This window comes from Phocoena phocoena, chromosome 19 (assembly GCF_963924675.1).
Source record: "Phocoena phocoena chromosome 19, mPhoPho1.1, whole genome shotgun sequence".
In the NCBI taxonomy this organism is placed as follows: domain Eukaryota; kingdom Metazoa; phylum Chordata; class Mammalia; order Artiodactyla; family Phocoenidae; genus Phocoena; species Phocoena phocoena.
The window spans coordinates 12,232,047-12,259,527 of record NC_089237.1 but is presented as its reverse complement, the minus strand read 5'-3'; the positions used below and the strand labels follow the sequence as shown (position 1 = coordinate 12,259,527).

Genomic DNA, 27,481 nt, shown 5'->3' with positions numbered 1-27,481 from the left:
CTCACAGCAAGCGCCCTCATTCTCGGCTCTCAGCCTCAATGCACGAATGCTTCCTGCTGTGCCCAATGTGCCAATGGGCATTTTAGATTATTTCCAATCTTTTGCTGTCACCTATAACGTTACAGTGAATTACCTTGTACATGCTGTAGTGCCTGCATAAAAGCGTAAATGTAAACTCCCGGAGGGTGTGTTGTTTTGTCCAAAGGTATGTGCATGTCCAGTTCGAGAAGATGTTAGTTGGGCTCCATGAGGTGGTACCAGTTCACACCCACCCAGCAAAGGCTGAGAGGGCATCTTTCCCCAGACCCTCTCCAGCAGTGTCATCAAACTATAATCTTTGCCAGTCTGTTAGGTGTCATTTTAATTCATATTTCTCCTGTTAGGAGGTTGTGCATCTTTTCACATGTTTGAGTCATTTCCTTTTCCTTTTCTTCAGTTCTCTGCCCATTTGTATACTGGGTTTATAATCTTTTTCTTATTGATTTGTATGAGCTTATTATATATAATGGAAATCAGACCTTTTCTGAGATATGAATTGCAAATATTTTCCCACAGTTTTTCATTTGTTTTTTGACTTTGCCTATGGTAGTTTTTGTCATGCACGTATTTTTTTATTTTTATGTAATTTAATTAATGTTCTTGTTTTTAATCCTTTCTGGGTTTTGTGCCATACTTGGGTTTTTTCCACTCCAAGATTGAAGATTATTCTGCCATGATGTCTTCTAATACAGTTATGGTTTCCTTTTTTCATAATTAAATCCAGGATCCATTTGGAATTTATCACTGTGTAGGTTATGAAATAGGAACCAAACTTTTTTTAACCCCAGGTGGCACTCCAAATGTCCCCACACCAGTTTTTTTAAAATATTTATTTATTTATTGGCTGCGTCAGGTCTTAGTTGTGGCATGCAGAATCTTTTGTTGCGGCACACGGGCTCTTTGTTGAGGTTCGTGGGCTTCTCTCTAGTTGTGGCACACGGGCTCCAGAGCACGTGGGCTCAGTAGTTGCAGCGCCTGTGCTTAGTTGCCCCGCAACATGTGGGATCTTAGTTCCCCAACCAGGGATGGAACCAGCGTCCCCTGCATCCTGTGACGTATTCTCAACTGCTGGACCACCAGGGAATTCCCCTCCCCATACCCGTTATTGAATAACTCACATTTCCCCACTTGTTTGAAATCCCGCTTTCACGATCATGTTAGATGTTCTGTGTGTACTTGAGTCTGGGTCTGGAGCTCTTGTTCTGTCCCTTGGTTCGGCAGTCCCCAGCCTTTCCACAGACGGGGTGCGCAGGGGTGCAGATGGCTCAGGCGGTAATGTGAGCGAGGGGGAGCGGCAGATGAAGCTTTGCTGGCTCGCCCGCCGCTCACCTCCTGCTGTGCCGCCTGGTTCCCAACGGGTCACAGATCAGTACCAGTCAGTGGCCCGGGAGTTGGGGACCTCTGCCTTGATTTATTGGTCTTGGTCTGTCCACGTGCAGTGCTGTTTGAATTGTTACTGCTTCCTGGTCCCTTGTAATGTCTACTGACTTAGGATCTCCAGTTATGCTTCTTTCTCAGAGTTTTCCTTGTAATTCTCATTTGTTTATTTATTTTTTTCCCATACAGTCTTTAGGCCCAGCCCCAAAACTCTGTTGTGGCTTTTCTCAGGATTTGTTAAACCTGGGTTCTGCCCCTGGAAGGAGCCACATCCTCCCAGTGGTCCACATTCTGTCCCCTCTGGCGGCAGTATCGCCCCTGTGATGCCTCCGAGTAGTCTCCTCAGCTGCAGACTGGTCTGTTCTCCTCATACCTCCCGCTTGAGCTCATTAATCTGAGAAGCTACTGCTTCAGTACATTTTAAATTCAGGAACGTTTTGCTGTATTTTTCATCGGCTCTATCGGCAGTTTTTGGTGAATGTTCATTGTCATTTTGCTGGTTTCCTTCCTTCTTTTTTCTCGTAGCACTTTTGTTCCTTTGTTCCCCCTCATCTTTAAAAGAGGTGATTTTTCCTTGACCAGGTATTTGTAGGAAACTTATAAGGGAAATGAGGCCAGGGCCATTGTCCAGTCTAGCAGTTTTGTTGGTGGTTTTTAACTAAGTCCGGCCTTGACTTATCTCTGCCCGTTTTCACAAAGCCCAGCTTCTCTCCCCTCCCACCCAGGCACGCTGCATCCAGGGGGTTGTGCTCCCACCTCCTGGCTCCTCCTGAGGCCTCCCACCGTGCCTGTCCTTCCACACACCCCTGCTCATTTCCACCGCCTTTGGCAGAACCACCATTTTTCCCATCTGGAATTTTATCTCTAGTTTTCATGAAAATTTTCTCTTTTGGGGGATGATTTACAGGAAGAGTAGGGGAGAAATGCTGACTCAATGATGCCTTCTTCAGGCCACACGTCCATCTTATTTCCTGATAAATGCACTTTCCTCCAGCTCTGCTTTGCTTTAGCAAAAAAACTGAGCAACTGTGCCCCACCCATCCCTCACTAAAAAAAAGTCCAGAGTAGGTGTCAGCAAACTTTTCTGTGAAGGGCCGAATAGTGAGTATTTTCGGCTTTGTGGCCCAATGGTCTCTCTTGCAACTACTCATCTCTGCCTGCAGCTCAAAAGCAGCCACAGACAATGTGTAAGAGATCGGTGTGGCTGTGCACCAATAAAACTTTATTGACAAACACAGGCAGTAGTGATGCTGTTTCTCAAGCTGAGTATACAGGTTTCTGTTTTATTCTTTGTTTTATTTTTTAACAATTCTTTAAACGATACACATATGTTATATGTGCTTGATATAGTTTGGTATCTTTTATAATGAAAAGATTTTAGAGGGAGGGAGTGGTCAACTGGGTGGAATGCTGCAAAGAGGTCAGGGAAGATCAGGGCAGAAAAGTGCTCTGTGTCACTATGGCCTTCTGGCTGTCTCAGTGGAGTGGTGGACTTGTCATCCAGCCTTCCCAGTTAAAGGGGCTGGAGAAGAACGGGTAGACAGCTTAGTCAAGATTTCTTGGGACTTCCCTGGTGGCGCAGTGGTTGAGAGTCCGCCTGCCAATGCAGAGGACACGGGTTCGTGCCCTGGTCTGGGAAGATCCCACGTGCCGCGGAGCGGCTGGGCCCGTGAGCCATGGCCACTGAGCCTGCGTGTCCAGAGCCTGTGCTCTGCAACAGGAGAGGCCACAACAGTGAGAGGCCCGTGTACCGCAAAAAAAAAAAAAAAAAAAGATGTCTTGCTCTGAAAAGCAGCAGTTAAAATAGGGACTGGGGACTTCCCTGGTGATGCAGTGGTCAAGAATCCACCTACCAACATAGGGGACACAGGTTCGAGCCCTGGTCTGGGAAGATCCCACATGCTGTGGAGCAACTAAGCCCATGCACCACAGCTACTGAGCCTGCACTCTAGAGCCTGAGAGCCACAACTACTGAGCCCGTGTGCCACAACTACTGAAGCCCACGCACCTAGAGCCCATGCTCTGCAAAAAGAGAAGTCACCGCAATGAGAAGCCCGCGCACTGCAACGAAGAGTAGCCCCTGCTCACCACAACTAGAGAAAGCCCATGTGCAGCAACGAAGACACAATGCAGCCAAAAATAAATAAATAAACAAATAAATAAATAAATAAATTTACATTTAAAATACTTTTTTAAAAAAGAGCGATATTGGAGGAAGTTGTGGAAGTGCAGCCTGTCTATATGCAGGTTGGGAAGATGGGCGAGATGTGATGCTTGTGGCTGGGGAGGAGGGCAAACCCAGGAGAGTGAGGGGTGGGGGGGCTCAGGGGGCTGGGGTTTGATAGCACAGGTCAGAGGCAGGGAGGTGATGGGCAGCCAGAACTGGGAGCTTACTGGCCACACCTGACAAGCAAGCTGCCACAGCCTCACAGGCGCCGGGAGAAGACACGGAGAACTCGTCACTCGCAGCACAGCAGGCAGCCAAGGGTCTCCTCAATCCCTGTCCCACGGGCCAGGGCAAGAGTCTCAGCTGAGTGACCCCAAACGGGCAGAACCCAAATCTTTCATAGTGGGCTGCAGGCATATCTGCCCTTTGCCCCCGAGGGAGTCGTGCTGTCTTCTTCTGAGGCTGTTGGCCATGGAAACACCCAGGCAGGAGAGTCAGGAGCAGAAGCCTTCAGTGGCCTGAGGAGAACTGTCCCAACAGCAGGTCTGGTGGTGGGAAAACAGGTGCCGGTCGGTTCCCTTTATTTCCTCCTTTCAAGTATGAGGCAAAGCCATGGACTCTGAGAGGAGGAGGTGGAGGGAGAGGTAGAAAGAGAAGTGTGAAATGGTTGTCTGGTATATGAGGAAGCAGGAACAAGTAGTGGTGGATGGTGCCATCAGCCATGCAGGTCCCCGTGGATAGCGGGGCCTGGATCAGGGCGAGAACAGCCCACTGGTGGCTGGAGGTGGAAGTGGGGACCGTGCTGGGGGTGAGGGAAGGGTCACTGCAAACACGGCCCCCAGCAGTGGAATTGGCTTGGGGTGGAGGTGGGGATGGTTTGTATTAGTTTAAATGCTTTTGGCTACAAGTCACAGCACAGCCTGATGAAAGTAACATATGGGAGCTTCCCAACCTTTATCTCATCATGGCACCCATAGAAAATCACACACGGTCACTGAATGAGGAGGAGAGAGCCAAGGTGGCCAGCATCATGGTAGCCTTCCCGACACACAGTGTGCATGCACAGCAGCAGGACACGCTGACCAAGAACTTGCATGTCAAGGCCGAGGTAAATGAGCTTACGGCTAGCTCCTCTGGGACTCTTTCCTCCTAAAGGTTCCAAGATGGCTGCAGCAGCTCCAAGCATCACGTCAGAAGGCCAGAGATGGAAGGCATACTTCTCTCCTCCTGCTTTGGTTTCTTTTCATTGGAAAGGGAAATGTTTCCCCAGAGCTCCCAAACTCCCTTTTCCATCTCTCTGGCTGTCGGGGTCACATGGTGTCCCTTGACCAGTCACTGGGAGATTGTCTTAGACTCTGTGAACCTGCTGCCTGGAACTAAATGGTGTTGGGGTTCCTTGGCAAGAAAGCTGGGGAAGGGCTGTGCTGTGGGTGGGCCTGCAGCAGATCTGTGCAGGGGAAGGCGCTGAGACACCCTTACAGAGGGGTTGAAGCTGCACTTTGCAGTAAAAAAGTAGGAACGATCCATTGCTGCCTAGGCTTTTGGTTTGCCCCGCGAAAGATTTGGTTGGGAAGAAAGGTCGAAATTAATGCAGTTTAGTTTTAAGTTCCCACAAAGCTTCTTTATGCTCTCCTTGTATCTTGAATATTTGAGCACGCATAACTGAACTACCTGTCTGGTATTTCTACTTTGTGTAAGAGTACTTTTTAAAACTTTACTGGTGACTTAAATGATAACCACAGCTCTGGTTAAGACGTAAGCCTGTTAGTATTTATGATAAAGGATTGCGTGGGCTTCAGTCCGCAGTCAAGCAGTCTGGAAACTCCATTCTGGAAGGTGGGATGTCTTGTCCTCTGCATTTTTTTTACATTTTCGGCGCATTTTGAGTAGCAAACTGTGAGACCTAGCAGTCATGAACTGAGTTAAAAGTGATAACGAGAGAGTTTAACAATTTGTGGCATCTGCATTAATAACATGAATAACTACGTGGTATTTCTCAGGATGGAGGGAGGTTTTCCTGCTGAAAGGCCACACTCATGGTTTTGAGGTGGGGCCAGGGCCGCCCCTCCCACCCCTGCCCTGACCCCCCCCACCCCGACGCCTGTCCCTGCCCCTCCTACGTATGCCCCGCCCCTCCTACCTTTGCCCCGCCCCTCCCTGACGTCCTCCCCCTTCCTCCCACATGCACACAGAGCTGCCGCTTTGCCGGCCTTACAGAGTCCTGCTGCAACCTGGTCTCAAGGCAGGCCGCAGCCTGACATCCTCGGCCCCGCTGCACCCCAGATCCCAGGGCCACTATAGCCCCCTCCTCCATCCTCCTGGATCTGTGGTTCGCAGGGTGTGGCCTCTCCATGCCCAGCCTCCTCTCACCCTAATTCTTGCTGCATCTGGACAGTACCCGGTCCCTCTTCCCCCCTCCCCTCCCCTCCCTTCCCCTCCTCCCCCCACTTCCTGGCAGCAGTGGCTCAAGGACTCCGACCCCATCTCCCCTCCTCCCCAGACACATGCAGCCCAGCTCCCTCCTGCACCTGTGGACTGTGGACACACCCCCACCCCATACCTGCGGACCCCTGACCCCTGTGCACGTGTGGGCACCCTCTACCTTCCTCTCCCCAGCACCTGCCTGTTCCTTGAATCCCTCCCTTGCTAAAGTTCACTCCCTACCTGGCTTTCTTCCCCCTTAGCACTAGCCTCCAGACCACGTGCGATTTTTCTCATTTATCTTGATTCTGTTCTGTCTGCTGGAAGAATGTAGGGGTGGGGGCATCTTCCTTGATCCTTGACCCCTGGCCAGCGCAGACAGGTACACAATAGGTGCTCAATCAGGATGTGCAGGAAGATAACTGGGAAGAATGGGAGCCCAGCAAGGCCTTGGGTCCGCAGCTCAAGGATCTAGAGGCTCAGGAAGTGCATGTGATTAGAGAAACAACCAAGCATTGTCTAAAAAGTATAAGATTTGAAAGACAGACTCTTCCTGGATGGAGTATTAAATATTATAAAGACAGCTGTTTTCTCCAAATTGAAGTAACCAGTTAGTGTAACAAAATATGGACAGAGGGCTTCCCTGGTGGTGCAGTGGTTGAGAGTCCGCCTGCCGATGCAGGGGACACAGGTTTGTGCCCCGATCCGGGAAGATCCCACATGCTGCGGAGTGGCTGGGCCTGTGAGCCATGGCCGCTGAGCCTGCGCATCCGGAGCCTGTGCTCTGCAATGGGAGCGGCCACAAGAGTGAGAGGCACGCGTACCGCAGAAAATAAATAAATAAACAAACAAATAAATAAATAAATATGGACAGAGTTTCTCTTGAAGCTAAAATAAGTGGATTTTCAAGTTCTAGAGCAATAAAATGCATGGGGAAGGGGGAGTAGCAAGACCCAGCCTCATGGCTGGGTGGCAGACACAGAGCAGAAACCCTTCCCCAGCAGAGCCTGCAAATCAGAGCCCAGACACAGCAAGGTGGGGACACAGCACGCTTCCATCTTCACAGCCCGCACCCAGACCACACACTAAAACGCAGCCCAGGCACAGTTAAATGCCTTAAAATCAAACCTAAAAAATATGCAGAATTGGAACTATTTACAAATGACTAGAAGGTTATAACCTTAGATGTGACTTAAAAATCACAGATTTCTAAGGTATTCTTTCTTAACCTCAAAAATAACCCAACTAGAAAGATGTTTTGAAGCAACATGACAAAGATCAGTCATATATAAATAACTCATCCAGGTTGACCAGAGGTACAGGGGCAGAAACACTCAGCCAGGGCAGTACCAGAAAATATGGATGTTTGACCTGTCAGCAAAGCAGCCCTTGGAGAGCTGATCCTGGGCCTAGAGGGGGCGGCCCAGCCGCTTGGCCTTCTTGGAGGGCATTTATTGGTGAATCTGCCCCGGGGGTGGTTGGGAGTCATCAGCCTCCCTAGTGTCCGTGCTGCATGTGCAGGCGGCCCAGGTTAGCACGACATGGCACATCCACTGGAGCAGAGGGGCTCCAGACCTCGTCCAGCGTGAGTGACACCTTCTTGTGGCTAAGAAATAAACTAAAACAGCGCAGAGGGTTTTCAGTGAAAGTCAGTCTTCTCCGTTTCCGCTTCCCTGCCCACCTGGCCACCTGTCCCCTGCTCTTCTCCGGACACGCTCTGCACTCCATGGCTACGGAAGCATGTGTTTAAATGTGTGTGCGTATCCTCTTCCTGCTGTGTAAAGTGCTGTCTGCGGTGTCTCTCCATTTTGGTTGACACAGAGCTCACAGATCTTTTCAGTAGTTCAGCGGTCCTCTGCGTAAGTGCTTCCTTTCGCCTGTCTCACATTCACGGACACTCGGGTCGCTTGTAGTTTGCAGTACTTCAGGGAGTCTGCTGGTGTGGGTGGTTGCTTGTGGGAGTGTGTGGTCAGTTGAGTGTCTAGGAGTGAAATCGCTGGGTCAAAGGTGTGAGTGGTCTGAGCTCTGGGAGGTGTTACCAAATCGCCCTCAAAGAGTTGGTGTAATTCATGTTCATGGCCACAGGGTGTAAAGCGTCTTTCCTCACTCCAATACTGGTGGATTTTTCTCAAGCATTTTCTTTTTTTTGCCAGTCTGATAGGTGAAAATATGGGTTTTAATTTGCAGTTTTTAAATGATGGGTAAGATTGGCCATTTTATGTGTGGTTTGTATGTCGTTCAGGTTTGTACCCTTTTTTAAGGTGACTATGAAAGGTAGCAATAGAAGAAAATGCATATTCGCTGTGGTCTTGAAGTCAGGACACAGAAGGTAGAAAAGTGCTCTAGAAGGGGCTGTGGCCCCTGCTCTGGGAAGAGGGCTGGGCGTGGGAGACGGGGAGGGGCTGGACATGACTTTTACAAATAAATGCAGCCTGAATGGGTTTTTTAAAAGAGAGGAGTCCAGCTAGAAGCTAGTGTTTGTTGAGTGCCCACCTGTGCTAAGGCAGCCACTCCCACAGTAAACCAATGCCATCCAGCCACTGGGTCCTGTTTTCAAAACAGGACGCCTCACCGCCCAAGGCCGGAGTTCCCAAGTCCCAACCCTCATTCCACCCCCTGGAGTCCCAGAGGGAAGAGGCCAGACCTCATCCTCAGCGCAGAAGGTCAGGAGGGGCCAAGGTTGTCCCTGGGGTCACACAGATAATGGGCAGAAGCTCCTGAGGAATGCAGCACTCCTTCAGAAAGAGAGGCACCTGCCGGGCCTGCCCTGGGGGCCGGACACACCTTCCCACAGTTCAGTGCTCTGAGCACGGCCCAGCACCCCTGTGGCCTGGCTGGTGCTGGGGCTGGCATGGAGCGAGGTCCCTAGGTTTCTGCTGTGGGGTTTGAGAAGGTCCTGAGCAGTCCGGCTGTGCACCCTGCTTTCTCCTGGGTGGAGACTCTTCCCCTGGGTGCTCCCCACCCACTGAGGATGAGGGAGTGAAAGGGGATAAAGTTTTTAAAGGGTACAATGTTAGTGTTGAGGTTTTTTCCTTTAAATTTTTATTCTTCTGAAAATCATATTAGTTTCTCCTGAAATTAAAATTTTTTCCTTTAATGAGGGTTGCATAAGATTTTAAGATGGAGCATGCATGAGCCTGTTAACTGGTTGCTAATCCAAAGTTATTTTTAAGCCCTGTATAGTGAGAACATTTCTGTGCAGATCTCACTGTAGAGATGACACCTAAGTCATAGTTGCCAGGCTGTTCTGAGGATCCAGGAAGCCAACAAACAACCACCGCCTGTCCTCAGCCCAGTGTTTGCTCACATAGTGCCCGGTATCGCCATTAGCCCGGATCGCACTCTGCCCGCCACAATGGATTCCTCTCCCAGCAGCTCCTGGAGGCCAGGGCTCGACATTCAGATGAAGAGACCCAGGCCCAGAGATGCTAGACTGCTTGCTCAAGGTCACATAGCCCCCAGTTCGTGGACCAGGACCTGGCTGAGAAGGGTCCGAGACACCAGAGCCCCGGGCACCAGGCAGCAGGTGGCTGAGTGACGGCAGCAGAGCCGTGCGGGCTGCAGGGTGGTGCTTGCTGGAGGGGGTTGGTGGCCCGGCCATCTGGCCTGTCCAGCGGGGGCAGTTGGTGACTCCACTCCGTGGCTGCCCCTCCATGGCAGTGTGGCTCCAGCAAGCCAGATCTTCCAGTTTTTTAAGATGATAGAAATCTTGTTTTTTATATAGAATGTTTCAGTTTTTGAATATTGGCAACTAATTTAAAAATCAAAGTAGGGCCAAATTGCAGCTCCGTCTGTGAGCTACAGACCCCTGGGAGCCAGATCCAGCCATGCCTAGTGGTACGTGGTCTGTGTGGCCTCCAGCTCCAGGGGACTTGCTCCAGCAAAGCACCTTCTCAGACCGGGAATAAAATGACTGCCAGGTAAACTGAGATTCTCCTGAGAGTCACACATGATGGACTGCAGAGCAAACGTGCCAAGTCCCCCAGTCTCGTCTTCGTGGTTAGTGGGCCATTCTGCAGGGTGTCACCAGCCTATGAATAGGGCTAAGTGGGCCCCCAGGACACCAGCTCACCCTGGTCTTGTGTGTTTTTGAGTGGAGACTGTTCCGGACCTTCCCTGAAGGACGCTTGGACTCAGAAACAGCATTTGGGGCCAATCTCTGAAGGCAGATTGTGATTCAGCCATGGCTCTGCCGGCCCAGCTGTGCTCTGAGGACGTAGATACATACTCTGAACACAGGACCTTAGAGTCACCTCGTCTGCACGCCCTCAAGACCAGGAGTATCACCATCTGGCCTCCCCACACATGCTTTGTGTTTCTCAGTAAACCTAGGGGCTAAGCACAGGAGAGCAGATTCAGATGCCCCAGCGCTGCATTGAGTGAAAGATGGAAGGAGCAGCCGCTTGTGGTTGGACTTGTGATAAGAAAAGGTGAAATCTCACCTCAGAGAACAGTCTGTGATTCCAGGGTAAACACACCTGGAATATTACATTCTCTTCTCCCCATCTGTGGTCCTCAGACCTGTGTGCAAACCAAAGAATTCTCCTTGGGTCTGAGACTCTGTCCTAGAAGGTGGGCACCAGGCTTCTGGTGCGTCACAGTGAGATGGCAGACCCAGCTCGGAGACTGGCGAGCCTGATCCATGGGGAGGGAGGCCAGCATGAGCCTGGGGAGGGGCTGTCCTCCACACCAGACACGTGTGAGGGTGGAACACGAGCCATCAGAAAGGCTCAGCCCACACTCTCAGCAGCCACTGTCACAGCGGCCTCTTGGGGTGGATGGTAATGGGAGCTGCCCAAGGGAGCACAGCCAGAGGCTCACTGAGCAGCGTGACCAGAACTGTTCCAGGATCCGGGGGGACGAAGGGGTCCTGCCCTGTTTTGCCAGCATCACGTTTGTCCTTTTGGCTCTGCCCATTACTACTCTGAAGATGGGACTGAATGAGAGCCAGGTTCACCAGCGTGCACCCCCTGTCAGCACCCTCTGTCACTGCAGCCGCAGAGATCTAAGAACCAGTGTTCTGGTCAGAGGAGGGAGCAGCGCAGCACCTTGAATTCGGTGAGCAACTCCAGCTTCCTGCCTTTCCTGATTGTTATAACCTGAGACATTTGGGGAAGTACAGAGTATCCTCTAAACTTTTTGAGAAACAGATAGTCAAATAGATCTTTGTTAGCTATTTTCTTGAAGTTGTTATGATGAAACAACTTTTCCTGCCACTTAGGAAAAAACTTGTGTTGAAATAACTTTTAAAACACAGTAAATACTTTAAGATATAGCCAAATCAGCTTATACTTTAGTGATGTTTATTCTGGGGCCACAGCATGACCAGCAGTCACTCCTGCTTCTGGCCAGGCTAAGGACTAGACATTAACATCCCTCCATAAACAAAATATATGAAACAACTGTTTTCAGACATTGGAAAATAAGTAGCACAGGAGTGTGCTTCTTGAAAGAAGGGAAACAAATGAGGCACCTTCCTGGTCCCCCTGGATTTCTGCTGCAGGCTCAGGGAGGGGAACACCAGGCAGGGTTCAGTGCCTTCCTGCAAACAGGAATTGCAGTTCGGGGAGGCAGAGGGGCTGGAAGTTGCAGGGAAGAGTCCAGAGAAGCAGGGGGAGGGATATGCAGAAGAGAGCTCCAGAAGTCTGAATAGGGATTGTCTTGAGTCCTTACTGTGTACTAGCCCATAGATGTACGGAATAAAACTCCACAAACCCAGGCAAAGGAAAGACAGCTTATAAGCGCAACCATTTCCAGAGCTCTCATGGGGTGGGTAGATATTCAAGCTCCAGCCTTCATTCAGTGGATACCCAGAGAAGTTACACCTTGGTCGTAGAGCTCACTGTCTCTGAAGTGCAGGCCCATCTAGATTTACTTTAGAAAAGCTTAAAAACAATCTTTGAAATAACCAAATGAGGAACCTAACTGCCTACAAAACAAAGCCCAACACTCTAAAAAAAAAAGTCGAAATTTCAACACAATACTTAAAATGTCCAACAGCCAGTTAAAAATTGTAAGATTTTTGAAGAAACAGGAAAATGTGATCCAAAGCCAAGAGAAAAACCATTCAATAGAAAGAGGTCCAGAAATGACAGAAATGAGGAAACAAGCAAAGACGTTAAAAGGACTGTTACGACTATTTTCAGGTATTTAAAGGAAAATACGTACATAATGAGAAGAACTGAAAATATAAAAAAGAACCAAACAAAACTTTGAGATGAAAAATACAATATTTGATAAAGAAAATACATGGATGGGATTAACAGTAGAATAGAGATGGCAGAAGAAAAAACAGGGAACTTGAAGACATAGCAATAGAATCGACCCAAAATGACACACAGAAAGAAAACATGGGGGATAGAAAACAGCCCCAGCAACCTGGAAGATAGCATCCATTAGTCTTAACAGAGAGGAGAGAAAGATGGGCAGAAAAAGTGTTTGAAGAAATAATGACTATTTTTTTCTAAATTTGACGAAAACTCTTAACTCACAGATCTGAGAAATTTGTCTACCCCAAGCATCAGGATAGACACATGGGCACAAATGCAACCCAGGGAATATCATAATCAAGTTTCTGAAAATCAGTGATAAAGTAAAATCTTAAAAGCAGTCAAAGAAAAATAAAAGACACATTATATGGAGATGAATGAAGATAAAAATTATGACAGGCTTCTCTTCAGAAACTGTACTTGCCAGAAGACAAGGGATCATCGTCTCTAAGCCAAAAGAAAAAGGAGCTGCCGAAATAGAATTCTATACCTAGCAGAAGTATCCTTCAAAAATGGAGGCAAAATAAAAACGTTCACAGACAAACAAATCAGATAGAATTAATCACCAACCGACCTATGCTACAAGAACTAGTAAAGGATGTTCTTCAGGCAAAGGGAATGACAACAGATGAAAACTAGGGTCATCAGAAATATAGAGGCAGCAGGGTGGGTTTGTGGGTAAACGACAGAGATAGGCTTGTGTTTTTCTTTGAAAGATCACTGGCTGTTTAAAGCACACATGATAACAGTGTACGATGGGGTTTGTGATACATGTACAAGTAAAATGTATGACAAAATGGCATAAATGGTGGGAAAGGGAAAAGGAAGTACACTCCTGTAGGGCTCTCATACGTGAAGTTGTATAATATTACTTCAGCGTAGAATGTAATAAGTTAAAAATGCGTAAACCATAGTGCAACCATTCAAAAACAAACAAACGAAACCCACAAAGGAGTATAGCTAATAGAGCAGTAGTGGAGATATTGATAAAATGGGATAAAAAACATAAATTCAAAAGTAGGCAGGAAGGGACTTCCCTGGTGGTGCAGTGGTTAAGAATCCGCCTGACAATACAGGGGACACGGGTTCGAGCCCTGGTCCGGGAAGATCCCACATGCCTCAGAGCAACCAAACCCGTGCGCCACAACTACTGAGTCTATGGTCTAGAGCCCGCGAGCCACAACTACTGAGCCCGAGTGCCACCACTACTGAAGCCCATGCGCCTAGAGCCCACGCTCTGCAACAAGAGGAGCCACCGCAATGAGAAGCCCGCGCGCTGCAACAGAGTAGCCCCCTTGCTCGCCGCAACTAGAGAAAGCCCACGCACAGCAATGAAGACCCAACGCAGCCAAAAACTTAAAAAATAAATTAATTTTAAAAAAAGTAGGCAGGAAAAGAGGAACAAAGGACAGATCAGATAAATAGAAAACAATTTAGCAAGAAGATACATTTAAAACCAGCCATGTTAATAACAACATTAAATGTAATGTTCTAAACATTCCATTAAAACGCCAACTGGGGGAGAAAGGCAAGCCCTGTCTATGTACTGTGTACAGGAAACCCACTTTATTTTTTTAATATATTTATTTAATTATTTATTTTTGGCTGCATTGGGTCTTTGTTGCTGTGCTCAGGCTTTCTCTAGTTGTGGCGAGCAGGGGCTGCTCTTCATTGCGGTGCGCAGGCTTCTTGCTGCAGTGGCTTCTCTTGTTGCGGAGCACGGGCTCTAGGTGTGCGGGCTTCAGTAGTTGTGGCTCGCGGGCTCTAGAACACAGGCTCAGTAGCTGCGGTGCACGAGCTTAGTCGCTCCGCGGCATGTGGGATCTTCCCGGACCAGGGCTCGAACCCGTGTCCCCTGCATTGGCAGGCGATTCTTCACCACTGCGCCGCCAGGGAAGTCCCGAAACCCAGTCTCAATATAAAGACACAAATTAAGAAAATCAGGCAAAGCAGACGTTCCAACAGGGTATGTTACCAGAGATAAAAAGGGACATTTCATGATGATACAGAAGTCAATTAAGCACTTCCCTGGTGGTGCAGTGGTTAAGAAGCTGCCTTCCAATGCAGGGGACGCAGGTTCTATCCCCAGTCAGGGAACTAGATCCCACATGCATACCGCAACCAGGAGTTCGCATGCCACAAGTTAGGAGCCCACGAGCTGCAACTAAGGAGTCCACAAGCTGCAACTAAGGAGCCCGCGAGTCACGGCTAAGAAGCCCGCCTGCTGCAACTAAGACCCAAAGCAACCAAAATAAATAAATTAAATTTTAAAAAAAATCTTGGGGCTTCCCCAGTGGCACAGTGGTTGAGAATCCGCCTGCCAATGCAGGGGACACAGGTTCGATCCCTGGTCCAGGAAGATCCCACATGCCGCAGAGCAACTAAGCTCGTGTGCCACAACTACTGAGCCTGTGCTCTAGAGCCCGTGAGCCACAACTACTGAGCCCACATGCCGCAACTACTGAAGCTTGCGCGCCTAGAGCCCGTGCTCCACAATGAGAGAAGCCACTGCAATGAGAAGCCTGCACACCGCAACAAAGAGTAGCCCCCGCTCACCACAACTAGAGAAAGCCCACGTGCAGCAACGAAGACCCAACACGGCCAAAAATAAATAAATAAAAATTAAAAAAAAAATCTTCACAGAAACATCCAGATTAACGTTTGACCACAGATCTGGACACTGTGGCCCAGCTAAGTTGATACATAACATTAAACATTAAAAAAAAAGTCAATTAATCAGGAAGATATAACAATCCTAAGTGTGTATGCTCCTCATAAGAGAGCTTTAAAACACATGAAGTGAAAACTCACAGGAATGAAAAGAGATATAGACACATCCATAATTACAAGTGGAGAGTTCAGTGCTTCTCTATCAGTAATTGATAGGGCAAGTAGACAGAAAATCATTGGGGATAGAAAAGACTTGTACCTCACTATTAACCACCATGACCTAACTGACATGTTTAGACCTCTCTGGACAATAACAGCAGAATATACAATCTTTTCAGGTACACATGGAACAGTCAACAAACTAGACCATATATTGGGCCATAAAAACCGGTCTCAATAAATTTAAGAGGATTGGAATCATACAGAATATGTTTCCTGACCACAGAGGAATTCCACTGGAAACCAATAACAGAAAGATATCTAGAAAAATATCCCAAAATTTTGAACATAGAACACTTCTAAATAATCCATTGATCAACAAAGAAATCACAAAGGAGTGCTTAGAAATTTATACCTTTAAATTCTTACATTAGAGAAGCACATTGGTCTGAAATCAGTGATCTCTACACCTTCACCTTAAGAAGCTAGAAAAATAGGGACTTCCCTGGCGGTCAAGTGGTTAGGACTCCGCACTTCCACTGCAGGGGGGCATGGGTTCAATCCCTGGTTGGGGAACTAAGATCCCACATGCCGTGTGGCATGGCCAAAAGAAAAAAAGAAGACAATAATGGAATAATAAGAATGACTACATGCCAATAGTTTCACAAATTAAGTTAGATAAAATTGGCAAGTTCTCTGAAAGACCCGACTTACCAAAAACTGATTCAAGAAGAAATAGAAACGTGAATATGCCCGTATTTATTCAAGCACTTGAATGTTTAACTTAAAACCTTCCCACAAAGAAAACTCCAGGCCAGGTGGCTTCACTGGTGAAGTCTATAAAACATTTAAGAAAGAAATAATATTAATTCCACCCAAACTCATTTTCAAAAAACAAAGGATGAAAGAAGATATTCAATTCATTTTATGACACCAGCACTACCCTGACACCAAGACCAGACAAAGACATTACAGGAAGAGAAAACTCTGGATCAATATCCTTAATGAATATAGACCAAAAAATCCTCACTAGAGTATCAAATCCAATGATACGTGAAAAGCATAGCACATCCTGACCCAGTGGGTGTTATCTCAGCAATGACAGGTTAGTATAACATTAAAACATCAACATGCTATATTAACAGATTAAAAAAGGAAAACCATATGATATGTCTCAATAAATACAGAAAAAGTATTTAACAAAATTGAACATCCACTCATGATTTTTTAAACCCTCAGCAAATTAGGAATAGAAGGGAACTTGTTTACCCTGATAAAGGGAATCTATGAAAAACCTGCAGCTAGTATTTCACTTGGTGGTGAAAGGCTGATCCCACTTTCACACTTGCATTCCACACTGTGCTGGTAGTCCTAGTCATGTAAAAAAGCAGGGAGGCTGGACATACAGAATGCAAAAGAAGAAGTAAAACTGTTTCATTCACACACTGCATTATCTAGTACATAACAATTGTAAATAACCTACCAAAAAAAAACCTACTAGACCTAAAGAGTGACTTTAGCAAAGGCCCAGGATATGAGATCAATATAGCAAATCAATTATATATCTAGCAATGAAAAACTGGAAATTGCAATAAAAATACCATTAACAATAGCATCCAAAACCATGAAATACTTAGGGACATACTAAACCAATATCTGTACACTGAAAAAAAAAAATCATTGCAGAGAAAATTAAGACCCAAATAATGGAGATATAGCATATTCATGGATCAGAAGACTCAATGTTAAGATGTCATTCCTTGCAAAATTTATCTATAGATTTAACACAATCTGAATTAAAATCCCAGCAGGCTTTTAAAATTGAAATTGAAAATTAAAATTTACATGGAAATGCAAAAGATACAGAACATCCAAAGCAATCCTGAAAAAGAACAGTTGAAGTCACCTAAACTACCTGATTGTAAGACTTACTATAAAGCTCTAGTAAACATGACAGTATGTTGTTGGCATAAGGACAAAAAATAGACACACACACACACACACACACACACACGCACACGGTGATTGATTTTTCAATTAATGTAACTTAAGAGGAATGGATTGTTTATGCAATTAATTGTGCTGGAACAACTAGATATCCATGTGGGGAAAAAACAAATCTCAACTCTTTTACCAAATACAAAAATTAAATCAAAATCTATCATAAGCCTAAATTTAAAATTAAAACTATAAAACTTCTAGAAGAAAGCATAGGAGAAAATCTTTGTGACTTTGGGATAGGCAAAAATTTCTTAGGATTAAAAAAAAGTTCCAACCATAAATGAAAAAAAATTTGCTAGATTGGACTTCATCAAAATGTTAAAGTTCTACATCTCCAATGACACTGTCAAGAAGATGAAAAGATAAGCCACAGGCTGGGAAAAAATATTTGAACACATATCAAGGACTTGTGTCCAGAATATTCAAAGAACTTTACAACTCAGTAGTAAATGAATAGCCTAATTTTTAAAATAGAATACTAGAAAAGACACTTTACAATAGAAGAGATACAAATGGCCAGCAAGCCCATGAAAGCTACTCATTGTTAGTCATCAGGGAAATGCAAATTTAAACCACAGCGAGGTGCCACTACACGTTCCTTCACTCAGATAACCGAAAACATACAAAAACATGACAATATCAAGTGGTAGCGAGGATGTGGAGGGGCTGGAACTCACACTGCCTGAGGGAACACAGGATGGTCAACTGCTTTGGAAAATAGCTTGGCAGGTTCTTAAAAAAGACTTTCTTACTACACAACCTAGCCATTCAATTCCATGGTAACCGTGGGAGAGAGATAGAAACATGCGCGCACCGGAAGGCCTTAACGTGAATGTCAGACTGGGAACAACACAGATGTCCATCAACACAAAAATGGAAAAGCAAATTACTATGTAGCCATATGGTGGACTACTACTCCCCAAGCAAAAGAACTACCGATACATATGACAACAGGAACTCAGAAACATTTCTTTGATCTCTGGAAGAACCAGACATCAAACAGCACCTAGTGGGGCTTCCCTGGTGGCGCAGTGGTTGAGAGTCCACCTGACGATGCGGGGGACACGGGTTCGTTCCCTGGTCTGGGAGGATCCCACGTGCTGCGGAGCGGCTGGGCCCATGAGCCATGGCCGCTGAGCCTGCGCGTCCGGAGCCTGTGCTCCGCAGCGGAGGGACCACAACAGTGAGAGGCCCGAGTACCGCAAGAAAAAAAAAAAAAAACAGTACCTAGTGTATGCTTTTTATGTGAAATTCTAGAAACGAGCCATATAGTCAGTAATGGCAGAAAGCAGATTGGTGGTTGCTTAGGGCCGGGGGTAGGGATGTTTGGAGTGATGGAAATGTTTCACATACGTGGATATATACATTTTCTACAACCCATTGAAATGCACACTTAAAATGGGTACATTTTATTGTTTGTAAATTATAGCTCAATAGAAGTTATTTTTTTAAAAAAAACAGCAAAGGATCTCCTGTGTTTAGTATCACCCAGACAGCAGCTGGGAGCTTCTGCTCTCTATGTTCTGCTGTCTACATTCTGTCTCTCTCCTGCCCCATGGTCCCTTCCAGTCTCAGTTTGTAGTCTAGGAGATCTGCGTCTGTCACAGGCAAACCCAAGAAGGGCCAAAGTGAGAAAGACACCAGTGTCAACTTGCCTCACATTTGATGGCCGCTGCAGGTCCTTGCAGAATTCTTGTAATTCCTATCAGTTTACTCAGGCTCTCTTAATTATCCTCCACTGTGGCACTCAGGACTCCTAGGGGAGGTCATTACTGTCAACAGTGCCCTCTTAGCGGGCCCCAGGGCCTCTCGGAAGGGCCTCGAGAGCCCTGGGGGGTGGGAGGGATGAAGGAGCCTCTGGCTTCCTACCCTCATCCCAGCCAGAGCTGCCCTTCCCTGCAGGCCTGCACTCAAGATTTTGTTTAAAGAAATAGTACCTCAACTTTAAAACCCATTAGAATCAGTGTATAGAACAAACCCACTTCTGGTTTCTTGATTCATAAGCAGTCATTTGCTCTCTGGAGAACACTGCAGATTTCACACTCACTTTGTAAAGAGAGGGTGGCCTAGATCCTCCTTCGCTGAGGGAAGGCCCCCAGGTGCTGGAGGCAGAAGCAGCAGTGGAAATAGTGGCCACCCTCTGGCCACAGACAACGATGACAAGGCATCCGGCTGCATCCCAGTGAGACTTCATTTACAAAACAGGTGGCAGGCTGGTTTAGAGTTTTCTTGCTATTTCCAGTACTTTATCCTATTTACTAGATGGTTACGGTTCTGTAGAGAAGTGCTCTGTAGTAAGCAGGCTGATCTGTCCACCCCCCTTGCTGAACTTCCACATTAACACTAATAGTTTGTCTTTGGTGCTTTTTTCCCTAAGTGGATGATCTTGCTGTCTTCAAATAGTGAGTGTTTCTTCCCTTCAGTACTTATAGTCCTTTTTAGTTTGCTTTCCTTACAGAGCTGGTGGGGGCCCTGGAATCATATTAACAGGAGTGTCATCATGGGCGTCTTGTCTCATTCTCTGAGTTGAGGAGATTGAGGCTAGTTTTCCACTAAATAAAGTGATTGCTGTGTGTTTTTAAAATATAACATCTATCAAGTTAAAATTTTTTCCTTTTTTTTTTTTTTTTTTTGGTTGCATTGGGTCTTAGTTGCAGCAGGCAGGCAGGCTCCTTAGTTGCAGCTCACCGGCTCCTTAGTTGTGGCATGTGAATCTTAGTTGCGGCATGCATGTGGAGTCTAGTTTCTGGACCAGGGATCGGCCCCCTGCATTGGGAGTGCAGAGTCCTAACCACTACGCCACCAAGGAAATCCCTTCCCTTACATTCTTTTTTTTTTAAAATAAATTTATTTATTTATTTATTTATTTTTGGCTGAGTTGGGTCTTTGTTGCTGCACGTGGGCTTTCTCTAGTTGCGGCGAGCGGGGGCTACTCTTCCTTTCGGTGTGAGGGCTTCTCATTGTGGTGGCTTCTCTTGTTGTGGAGCATGGGCTCTATGCATGTGGGCTTCAGTAGCTGTGGCTTGCAGGCTCTAGAGCACAGGCTCAGTAGTTGTGGCACGCAGGCTCAGTAGTTGTGGCTTGCGGGCTCTACAGTGCAGGCTCAGTAGTTGCGGTGCACGGGATTAGTTGCTCCGTGGTATGTGGGATCTTCCCGGACCAGGGCTCAAACCCATGTCCCTTGCATTGGCAGGCAGATTCTTAACCACTGAGCCACCAGGGAAGCCTCTACATTCTTGATTTACTAAGAGTTTTCATCATAAGTAAGTGTTAAACCTCATCAGCTGTTTTTCTGCATTGATTATGGTAATCATATTTTTTTTTGCTTATTGTGGTGAAATATGGTGGTAGATTTTCTGATATTGAAACAGCTTTGCATTACTGGGATAAACTATACTTGATAATGATATATTTTTAATACTTATTTGATTTGCTAATGTTTATATACAGTTTTTATAGCTACATTTATGAGTTAAACAGGCCTGTTAATTTTTTCTTGGGTGGTCCTTATCTGGTTTGGGAATGTAGAGTACTTATAAAATGAGCTGGGTAGCTTTTGCTCTTTTTCTACTTTTCTGAATAATTGGAATAAGATAGAAATTGACTATTCCTTGAAATTTTGGTTTCTTTGAAAATTCAGTAGAACCTCCTGTAAAGCCATCTGAGCCACCAGTCTTTGGGGAGGGAAGTTTTTGATCATCATTTCAATTTTCTTAATAATTGTTGGACATTTCAAATGGTTTTGTAACTTTCCATTTCATCTAGATTTTGTTAACTTACTCGTGAGTAGGTCTTTATAACATTCATTTTTACCCAGTTATTCCGCTGCCATGTTCATTTTCTCTCCCTTTATTGGATCAGTCTTGGCAGAGTTTAATCTTATTAATCTCTGCAGATAGCAGTTTGGGTTCTGTTGATACTCTGTGCTGTTTGTTTTCTTGGAGATTCTATGTCACTGAAACTTGTCTTTAACGCTGTGACATCCTTTTTCCTGTTCCCAAGTTTGTTCTGTTCCTTACTCTCCCACTTCTCCCATTGGAGGCTAGCTCATCTCCTGGTAGTTTTAACTGTTAGTGTTTCCAGATAAGTGTATTTAAAGCTGTTTCAGCTCTGTCCTACAAATTCTGAGATTCAATTCTAAATATTTTTTAATTCACTATTTGATTTCCTGTATAACTCAAGGATCATTCAGTAATACATTAGTCAGTTTCAAGGCAGAAGAAATTTGGGGGAATTTAGATGTTGATTTCTAATTTTATTGTATTTTATTTGGAATGAATTGAGACTTGTTCTGTGACCTGATATGTGGTCTGATTCTGTGTGTGGACTGTGTTTGGCCAAAAAAAAAAAAAAAGTATTATCTGCCTATTAGTTTAGACGTCTCTGTGTCTAATAACTCAAGGTAATTAATTCCATTGACTAAGTCTTTGCCATCTCTGTGTGGGTTTGTGATCAACAGAGGTGATTAAAACCTTCACCTACCTGTTTTGGATTATCTATTTTGCTCTGCAGCTCTGTCAGATGTCATTTGATATGTTTTGAAGTTGTCCCTTCACCAGAACACAGAGTTCTTCTTTGCCCCTTATGACACTTTGTGCCTAATTCTATTTTTTGTTTTGTTTTGTTTTCAATTTTTATGTTTGTTTTCTTTTGGCCTCACCACACGGCTTGGGACATCTTAGTTCCTCAACCAGGGATCAATCAAACCCAGGCCCCCAGCAGTGGAAGCACAGAGTCCTAACCACTGGACACTAGACTGCCAGGGAATTCCCTGTCTTTTGTTTTAAATGGGTCTCTTATACAACATCTTGTTGGATCTTGTTGTTTTTTTTTTAATATAAATTTATTTGTTTATTTATTTTTGGCTGCGTTGGGTCTTCGTTGCTGCACGCGGGCTTCCTCTAGTTGCGGCGAGCGGGGGCCACTCTTCGTTGTGGTGTGCGGGCTTATCATTGTGGTGGCTTCTCTTGTTGCGGAGCACGGTCTCTAGGCGCACAGGCTTCAGTAGTTGTGGCACATGGGCTCAGTAGTTATGGCTCGCAGGCTTTAGAAGGCAGGCTCAGTAGTTGTGGCGCACGGGTTTGGTTGCTCCGCGGCATGTGGGATCTTCCCGGAGCAGGGATCAAGCCTGTGTCCCCTGCATTGGCAGGCGGATTCTTAAGCACTGTGCCACCAGGGAAGTCCTGTTTGTTTTTTTTAATCCAATTTGAGAATTTTTTTCTTCGTTGTTGAGCTTAACTCATTTATGTTTATTTAGTTCTTATCATTGGGCTTAATTCTACATATTATTTACTTCCCATTTATTTACTTTCTGTTTCTTTTTTCTACATTCCTGCCTTTCATTGGAGAAATCAAGTTTTCTGCTGCTGCGCTGTAAGTTACAAATTCTACTTTTACCCTAGGGTAATTTCACTCACTCACACCATGTTCACGCAGCCCTACTGATTTCTCACACTTGTTACCACTTTCCTGTTCCCCCACCATAGGCACGTTCTTTACCCACTCCCCTCCTCCCCATGACCAGCTGCCCCACCCCATCACAGCCACAGTGTCTGGAATTCTCATTTTGGGTTGTTGTGGGTCTGCATGGGTTTGATTTCTCTGTTTCTAACGTCTCTGGCAGCTTCTTCGGGATTTGCTTTTCTCCTTCTGTAAGCACTCCTCCCAAGAGTATTCTCAGTGTGGATCCTTATATTGAACCAGAATTTGTATCCCACTTGTCTGAGAACCCCTCGTGCCTGCATCCCTGTAGGGATTTAAAGTTTGTGTCTGACAGATTCTGTCCTCCATCAACATCCTGTAAGAATGCTGTTCAGTCCTCAAGTAAGCATAATAACAATGTAACTAATCCTGGGAAATGAGGGATTTGTTTTTTAACTTGGGAAAGAGAGTAAAAGATTTCCTGGGCTTTGCACGTGTGGCTCTCATGGCCAGGTTTCTTGTGATTCGAAGGTTCAGCCCTGAGTGATTTTGGCATCATTACACATGCTACTCCGTTTATATTTTAGTGTAAAATAGAGAGCCAGTTACAATCCTGAACTACAGATGTCACACACAAGTGAGCAGGAAATCTCGTAGCGTAAAATTCTGTTGTTTAGCTCTCCATAGACCCTACTACAAACATGTGGGTTTCGGGGTTCACTCTACGACCAGGGCTGAGCCTCCCTGGTCCACATGGGGACTGAGGGAACTCTGCAGATGGGCAGAAAAGCCCAGCCATCTACAGAAGGGGCTCCCAATTCATGGGGTGGGACGTGGGTCAGGCGTTCAGAGCTGCACGGGCACCCTCCTCCTGGCAGTGCCCAAGGGAGGCCTGACAGAGGGGCAAGAGCTGCATTCTTGCTTCCAGCCCAGCGGCTGCAGGTTGACGGTCCTGGACTTTTGCTCTCGGCCCAGCTGTACCACCTCTGTGTCAGGACGGGGGTCCCGCAGCCCCCGTGTAGGGGCCGGGCGTGAGGCAGGTGTGTGCCCCGGAAGCTTCGCCTGGAGCCAGGCCTGGCACCGTGGAGGCACTCAGCAAATGCCACACTTCTGCTCACATGGTCAGTCGTTCCGGCAGCCCAGGCCCCTGGAGAGGCCTCCTGGCCTCTTTGCCAGCCTCAGGCCTCCCACTTGGGCTGAAATCAGACAGGGAGCAGCAGAGAAGCTGTGGGGAGCTACCAGACACGCAGTAGGTCTGCGCAGAGCTCACTCCCGCTGGCCGCCTGCCCTGCAGGGCACGACTATCACTGGCCTCTCCTCCTGAAGGGGGTGGGGGGTGGTGTTTGCGGGGGTGGGGACCCAAAGCAGCCCACAGGGTCCTCAGGCTCATCGCCTGGAGCCTGGTCCGGACTCACGGGGCCTGGAACAAGGCAGGCAGCCAGTGTGCCTGTGGCTAATTGGTGGCCCTCCCAAGGGGGCACGTTTTTGTGGAAGAGGAGAGCGTTGCCTCACTCACAGCTGTCCCCCCTCCAAGAAGGAGCAGAGGGCAGCCCTTCGAGGCGTGTGGGCTGCCGGTCCGCACCCTGGCTGGGTGCAGAGGTGGGCAGCCCCTCCACATGAGGATCTCCAGTGGTGCTTGGGTGCCCTGCCTGGCCTACCTGGGGGCAGAGCCCCCACAGGTCCCTTTGAAAGTGTACCTTTCATGAATATCATCTTGTTTATCAGGTTTTCAGGCTTTGATCTCTGGAAAGAAGGCAGATCAGAATCTACCCCACCCCATGTGCTCATCTGTGCCCTCCCTGATGTCCCCACACATGCCTTACAGAGGACACAGGCTCTCTGGGTGCAGCCTGGGCACTCGGCTCCCACCCCTGCCAGGCAGCCCCGCCAGCCCTCTTCCCTCCAAAGGAGGGACCCAGCCAGGCTTGTTGGCCCAGCCTCTGCTTTCTGCCACCTGACCCCAGCCCCCACTGCCCTGACCTCTGTCCTGGTGCCATTTCCTCCTTGCCCACGCCTGCACCCATGCGCCTGGTGCCTGCCCACCTGACCTGGCCTCTGCCAGCCCCTCTCCTCTGGGGAGCTGGGGCTCAGACAGGCCCCGAAAAGGGGTAGAGTCACCATGGAGGCGGTGCCGGCTCTCCTCACGTCCTCTGCCACAGGGTATTTCTGCTAAGTCCCCTGCCCAAGTCCTGGCACCCTGCGGCCCGGCAGCCCTTCCCAAAGCCCAAGATGGAAACCACACTGGGCCACACTGAGGGGCGCTAGCAGACAGTCCTGGATGAGCCCAGAACCAGGGAGGAGGTACCCCCAAAATGATGGTAAGCAGGAGCGGTTAGGGGTTAGTGTCAGGCCTTAACTTCAGGAAGGGAGGGGGAGGAGTGGTGATGCTGCTCTGTTAACCAGGTTGCTCGGGGCAGCGTCCCCAGCCCAAGGCTGGGGGTGGCTCCAGGACCCTGAAGGATCTGGCGTTTCCTGCCTGCCCCTCCTCCACCCTGCTGAGGAGAGTTGGGCCTGGGAGTGTCCTCCCAGAGCCCCTGCACCAGGGGCCAGCAGCAGCTCCCGGCAGGGCAGGGCTGCTCGGGGTCCAGGTCATGCCCGCCATCCACACCCATCATACACGGAAGGCTTGGGGCTCTATCCCAACAGTGGTGGGAAGCCTTGGAAGGATTTGGGGGTGGGGAGTGTAACAGAATCTAACTTTTAACCACTGATCCACAAGGAGGCCCAGGGTGAGGATGAGGAGACCTGGGGGTGTGATTCCCCCAATTTGAGAAATGTTGAACTTTGGGGCTTAAGGGGCTCCCAGGGAAGCAAGAGAGAGGTCTCGACAGAAACGAGGGGCCGCCGGCACGCAGAGGTGGTCACCCAGAGAGGAGAGGGAAGGACTGGCTAGGGCAGCTGAGGCTGAAGTGAGCCTGAGGAGGCCTCGTCCCCTGTGGCCAAGGCCACAACTGGTACCTGCGTCTAGAGCAGCCACCCAGCTCCAGTGAAGGCTCTGGAGAGCCACGGCAGACATGGCTCCATATCCCCTTTCTCAGGAGTGCAGCTGTCCCCAGCCCTTCCAACTGCCCTTACAGGCCTGGCAGGCGTGCTCAGGGTCACCGTGAAAGCAGGCAGCCTAGAAGCCAACTCAGAAGGGGGCTGGCCAGCAGCTCCGAGCCTCCAGAGAGCTGTGCTCAAAGAGCCAGCCCTAGGAGGCCCTGAGACAGGAGACTAGCCCACTTCCCCCGGGGCGCTGGTCCACAAGAACTTCCAGGCTCAAGGTCATTACAGGTGCCAGGAAGGTTGTGGGGAAGGCCACCCACCATAAGTGCAGGCCCACACCCCCCTTGGCACTGTCAGCCCCTGCAGGGCCCCCCGTCCTGCTCCCGGGTTCATACTGGGAGGTCTTCGGCATCTCACTGAACCTTCCTGACAGCTGGAGCTGGACCAGCAGCCCATGAGAGGCAAGTGCTGTGCCCCCAGATTTCCCTGAAGCCTGATCAGAACCAGTGCAGAAAGACAACAGAGCAGGTCAGGCAAGGGAGAGCAGGCAGAGAGCACAGTGGGAGCCTCGCTTCCACACACCAGCTCCTGGTCCGAGTGAGGGCGCAGATTAACCAAGCGGAGACCACGGCTCGGGCACAGGGAGTGTCCTGAGGAGAGCAGGCCTGAGGTGTCCAGCTTCGTGCCTGAGCCAGGACTGCCCTGCCCCGGGAGCCTGTCCTGGAGGAGCCAGTCACCCCCTCAGGGTGACACTGCGAGGAGAGGGACAAAAACCAGAGCCTGCAAGGCCGCCTGTGCCATCCTCCCAGCCTCGGCTCAGAGGCCCTGCCCGCAGGCAGATAGGTGGGTCTGCCTGGCCTGTGCTCCCAGCACACAGTGGAACCACCTGCCTGGCATCTGGCTGAACTGGCAGACAGCTCCTGACAGCCAGGCACAGGGAGCTTGGCCTCCCAAGCAAAGGTCTTGGGGCCTGGGCTGGCCCTTCTCCCTCCACCTCACTTTCTCCAGGAGCCTCCAGGTGGAGACTCTGGGATGGACTCAGGTCATGCCCACAGAACCCCTGAAGGGGCCGCTCCCTCGAGTTATAGGGAAGGACCCCCAGCATCACAGCGGTCAGGGTCCTGACCCTGCCCCTCCCCAGTGGCCGCTGCATTCCAGAAGGAAACCAAGTGAGCAGCATGGAGCTGACCAGAGATCCCTGTATAAGTACTTGTAAAGGCATCTGGGGTGGGAGTGTCTCTGTGTAGAGAGGAGGAGTTCGTCTGGGGTTTAAGAACCACAGACACGGGCGCTTTCCCAGAGAAGGAGAGGCAGCCATGGCCAGTGGAAGCAGAAGGGAGCCTGGGGACGTCCAGGGACGCACATCCTCACCCCACTCCAGGACCCGGCGCACGGAGGCACTGGGCAGGAGGAGAGCAGAACTTGGCCCAGCTTTGGGGCTGAGGGCTCTGGGGAGGCCACTGGGTGTGACCCCTGGAGGCTCCGGGAAAGGAGGAATGGTTCCAGATATCTCCAGAGGCCAGAGGAGCAGAAAGATCACAAGATGAGAGAGGGGGCCAGGGCCTGGGTGCCCCTGGCAGACCCCGAGCTCATGGTGCTGGAGTCGCTGGAAGAAGCCCAGCACGCAGCCCTGTGTGTGTGCTTTCAAAGCCCAGGCCTTTCCCATCTCCCAGCTCCACACCATCACTGTTCTTTTCCTCCAGAGGCTGTGCAGCTGGCCTGTCCTCGGCCTCAAGTCTTGCCCAGGTTGGTTCCTGTCATCCACCTGTACAGCACGCGGCCATGCGCTGGGCAGGCCTTCCAGACCTCTCCCCACAGCATCCCACCACCAGACCCAGGGGAGTGGGCTCGGTGACACTGGGTAGACGGTGTGCGTCACTGCAGTGTGTGTCACACGTGTGAGATGCCAGTGCCAGTTGGCCAGGCCCCTCCTGTCTTTACACCCTGGGGCAGCATTGTCTTTTATTTTATT

General features: G+C 48.4%; 1 protein-coding gene across 1 annotated transcript in view; it reads left to right on the top strand.

The window, feature by feature from the left end:
* The window catches only part of CCDC57 (coiled-coil domain containing 57), a 98,082-nt gene that overhangs the window by 66,151 nt on the left and 4,450 nt on the right, over positions 1-27,481 (top strand). The gene's annotated exons all lie outside the window — the stretch shown is intronic.